The sequence below is a fragment of the Lygodium microphyllum genome, chromosome 17 (assembly GCF_053477565.2).
Source record: "Lygodium microphyllum isolate KBCC chromosome 17, Lygodium_microphyllum_v1.1.10, whole genome shotgun sequence".
NCBI lineage: Eukaryota > Viridiplantae > Streptophyta > Polypodiopsida > Schizaeales > Lygodiaceae > Lygodium > Lygodium microphyllum.
The window spans coordinates 100680101-100685242 of record NC_141151.1 but is presented as its reverse complement, the minus strand read 5'-3'; positions in this window follow the sequence as shown (position 1 = coordinate 100685242).

Below are 5142 nucleotides of genomic sequence, written 5' to 3'. Positions count from 1 at the left end.
GAGCATGGTCTGACAAGATAGGACAGTATCTTGTCACTATTGGCTTTCAGAATTCCAAGGCAGATTTCTCACTTTATGTGAGAAAAACAGAGAAAGGTACTATGCTACTTGTCATTTATGTTGATGATTTGATTATGACAGGTGACAGTGATGAAGATATCCTTCATGTGAAAATGCTATTGAAGCAGAAGTTTGAGATGAAGGATTTGGGAGAGCTGCGTTATTTCTTGGGCATTGAGGTGATTAGATCACCAAGTGGGATACAGCTCTTGCAGAGGCAGTATGGATTGGACATGCTGTCCAAATATGGGATGACAGGCTGTAAGCCTATTTCAGTTCCTTTGGAGCAGAATGTGAAGCTGAGCACAGATGCAGGTGAGCTTCTGGAAGACCCTACTATGTACAGACGCATAGTAGGAAGTTTGATTTATATGACTATTACCAGGCCAGATTTGAGCTATGTTGTTGGATTGGTAAGTCAGTTTATGCAGGCTCCAAGGAAACCGCATTTGGATGCGGCTAGACGCATACTCAGGTATGTGAAGTCCACATTGCAATATGGACTATTTTATGAGACTGGGGTTCAGATACAGCTGCATGGATACATTGATGCTGATTGGGCTGGTAGTATTTCTGATAGATGATCTACCAGTGGATATGTGTTCTCTTTTGGGAGTGCTGCAGTCACTTGGAGCAGCAAGAAATAGCCTATAGTTGCCTTGTCGAGCACAGAGGCTGAGTACAAGGGTGCAGCAATGGCTGCATGTGAAGTAGCTTGGTTGCATAAACTACTTTATGATATGCATCAGTCTACAAATGGGCCGGTTGTCATTTTTTGTGACAACAGGAGTAGTATACACTTGGCAAATAACCCAGTCTATCATGCTAGAACAAAGCACATTGAGGTGCATTATCACTATGTGCGGGAGAGGGTTTTACTAGGTCTTATTGATCTAGTTTATGTCGGCACAGAGGATCAGGTAGCTGACATATTTACGAAGGCATTGGGCGCAGAGAAGCTGCGCAAGTTCAGAGACCTGCTTGGTGTGCAGGAATTGGGATTGAGCTCGAGGGGGAGTGTTGAGATATCGAGCTCCACTCGTGATACGCCAGGGTGACCGTTGTGTATTTATGTCACCGACTTGTCAGTTGCAGACGCGGTTGGTACACCGCCCATGAATAATAGCTACATGATAGCTATCCTTATCTACTCTAGTTCGTGGCTCAGTTAGTATGCCACCTTAGTTAGTTGAGTTTGGTTTGAGACCCATATATAGGGTTCTTCTATTTCTTTGTACAAGACTTCTTTTTGGCTTACACAAGTAAGAAGAGAAAAACTGTTTTCAGCCTCCACCCTTGTGTGTATTCCCCCATTGTGCAAGCAAGAAAGCTATAAGTGAGACTCCTTCCTTCTCTCCCACAATCTTGACAATAGAGGAGCGGGAAAATGGAGTAGAGGAGTGGAAAAATGAAAACAAGGAAATAGGAAAAAAGGCGCAAGATAAAAGAAGAAAAAGGCGCCTTGATCGATAACCAGACCTTGAAAAATTTAAATGTTCGGGAACGACCCCCAGAAAGTCTCAGTGTCGCCCCGAGAAAGCAAAAGAGTAAAAAGTGCACCATTAAATGTGGAAGCTCTCTCGATCCTTGTAAAAGAGTGCCAGGCTCGCTCCTGTGCAAATTGTATGCATTAGTTGGGAATAGGATAAATTAGAATGGTGGGAAATGAGAAATGGGCTTAGGCCAATGGTCGGCCATGTAAAAAAGGGGATGACCGCCCAAAGAAGGGAGGGCATGTATATAAAGTTCAAAAGTGAATGAGAAGCTCATTCTTGTGTATGGCAAAAGCTTCTTCTTCTTCTTCTCTTGTTTCTTGCCTTCTTGCTTGTGCTTGAGAAAGGGAGTGAGGGAGTGTGAGAGGGTGAGGGATCGTAGAGAAGAAGCTCTCCATCTCCTCTCTCCATCTACTTCTCTTCTCTTCTCTTCCCTTGTCTCGCACGTGGCTATGGAGGATGGAGCTCATGGGAGAGGGATTGAGGTTGCTTGAGCTTGCCACAAGGAACGTGGAGCTACCGGTGTGCAAGAGAGAGGAGGGTACTCGATCGAGCATCAAGGTAAGCTCATTACACTCGTAAGGTAGCCATGGCGTGTCGGCTATGTGAGAGGTAGCCATGGCCGCTCGGCTTGAAACGCTTGATCAATAAGCAGTCCGTAGATCTCGGGGTAGAGCTTGTAGGTCCCCTTCATTTTGGTTCCGTTTGCATGGACGGATGGAATCGAGCCTTGAGCGCCGCATGCATCAAATCGAGCATAGGAGTAGGGCCTTTGCCCGAAATGATGCTTGAGATAGATAGGAGATTTAGGAGGTTTAATCGTTGGAACAAGTAAGTATTTTGAGTTTTTTGATGAGTGCTTGAGTAGGTAAATACAACCCATGCTTGGTTTTGCGATTTTTTGTTAGCATTAAATAGGATAGGATTAAGATTCGAAACTGAAATGGTAGGGCTTTTGCTGCTGTAAATTTGGTTGCAATAAGAAAAAGAAGGCAAAAATCGTATTTTTTAAGGGGGAAATCGCAACGGGGAAAGGCTCTAAGGTTAGAGAGTGGTTGGGCAATGCTATGTAAGGCTGGGGTAAGGGGAGAAGAGCTCATTTGCATTCTGACTTAGTTGAGAGAGAGCAAGAGAGAGTGAGAGAGCTACAGGCACAAGAGAGGAGCGGATGCCCTTTGATCACACTTCCGGGGTGCTACGGGTATACAAATCTCTTCCCCGGCATGCCCTTGTGTGTATTTAATAGCTTGGAATAGCTAATCATCAACATAACACTAGATTCTTCACTATTTTCATTGTCGGAAGTGCATCGACCCCGACGCGTTCGGACGTCCGAACCTTAGAATCGAGCAGTTGGTTGCCCCGAACCTAGGGTTTGGCGTTCGGCCTTCGCGCATTCAGCCACATGCCGTTCGGGCTTCGGGCTTCGGCCGCCCGAACGAAGGCCTTCGGGCTTCGGAGTTCGGCCTTTGGGCCATCTAGCCATTCGGACCTTATCATTTGGGCTTCAGGCTTCGGGCTTTGGCCCCTCCAAATTCGGTATTTGGCCATTCGGGCTTCGGCCCCTTGGACTCAGCCATTTGGGCTTCGGCCCTCGAACTCGGCCATTCGGGCTTCGGCCCGGGCCAAACGAGACATTCAGACTTTGGCGGTTCGGACGCCGATTGTGGGATTCGGACCCTGCCATTTGGGCCAATTTTGGCCGAATGCATTTTTGACATTATTTTAGTAATTTAAGCCCAGACCCGCGTTGCTGACACTAGTGCGACCCTGTAGGTGCAAGAAAATCATAGAAAACTTGGCCATGTGGCTAGGACACCTAGCAGAGTGTGTTGTCACAGCCTAGTCGCAACAACAGACCAGACATCAGACCCCCACATACCTGAGAGACGTAGTAGAGACCCAGATTTTAACCAGGTAGCATACCCAGTGGCCAAGAGTTGAAGGTAGCATTGACATCACACTTGAGTGCCGTAATCCTGCACACACAGTAGGCCACATTGGTTGTGCATTGAAAGAGCAGAAAGCCTGATTTTGCACCGAACGCACAGACACCACACTGAGTGTACATAATTTGAGGATTGGTTGTAATAACAAGGAATACACTCAAACATAATCATTCAAGAAACCCACCAATAGGAGTGAACCCCAAGACTTAGCAGAAAAACAGGGTTAGGACCCAGGAGGACGTTAAGTGGACGCGAGGATCCAGAAGACGACAACATAGAGGATCGGGCGCTGCCAGAACTACTCGAACTAATCAATGGCCTTGTGGAATTGGAGGCAGAAATAATGTCAGGATTAAGAGGCGACCGAGGAGAGGACCGGCTAGACCTAGGAGAATTCCCAGTCTCTGTACAGGAACTAGTCCATGACTACGATTTAATTATTAGGACCGTGATCCAGGGCAGACCTGTAGAAGAAGTGGTAGCAAGCCTCGAAGAAGAGAGAAGAGCAATCAGGAGAGCGCTAGAAGGCATAATTGCCTACAACCACGAGCAAAGGGCTAGAAAGCTACAGCAAGACGTAGATATGTATGAGGCTAGAAGGGTGCTAGACCTAGCTGGGGACAACCAAATCTGGACCGAATGAAGAGAGGGAATGGGCAGCAGAGGCTGATATGACATTGAGCGAACTTGTAGCCAAGCGACTCATGTACAATACGTCCGTTGAGTAGAGTGCTACAGCCCTAGCCACCGCACTGCCCTCGGGATTGGGAGTCATGCAAGGGGCTAAAGGGCAGGCTAGAATCCCTATCGTAGCAAAACAACTAGTGAAGTATGAGCCTAGCAGTGACCCATACAGCTTCATGGAGCAGTTCGAGCAAGTATGCGAAGCAAATGGTCTTACTGACCTTGCGCAACACTCTCAAGCTTTTGGCCTGTGCTTAGGCGATAAGGGGAAAATCTGGTATTCTAGCCTCAATGACGCAGAACGTACAAACTTTGCTCGCCTTAAGGGCCTCTTCATCAAGAGATTCTCAGAGACAGGGTATTCTGACAACCTCATCATCTGATTGATGAATATCAGCCAAAGGGAGAAGGAAGACATCAGCGACTACGTCACTCATGTGCGTAGCCTCTTCAAAAGGATCCCCGCCAATGAACGACCTACTGAGAGGGCAGTGTCTACAGTATTCATGAACGGAATTTGGAGTGAGGAGCTCTGCAAGGCTTTGGCCAGTAACTCTACCTTGCAACGGGACGTGCTAGCTAGAGTTTTTGAAGAGGCAATACGTGTAGATGATCAGCTTAGGGAACGCAGCATGAGGACTACCAGCCGAGAAAGTGCAAATTAGAGGGATCCAGAGAGATCAACTATTTTGAGAGAAAAAGCAACCGCTAGTGTGCAGGAAAAGGGAAAGAGTATGGACCAAGGCCAAGAGATGGCAGCGATGAGAATGGAGATTGCACGACTGCAGGAACTGATAAGGAAGCTTGCACGATCGCATGTACATTGTTTATACTGTGGTGGCAATCACCTCCCAGCTGAATGCCAAGATCCTAGATCTAGGCCATGCTCAAATTGTGGTAGATTCGGGCATGATGCATTGCATTGCAGGATGCCAAGGAGATTCCCATACGAACAA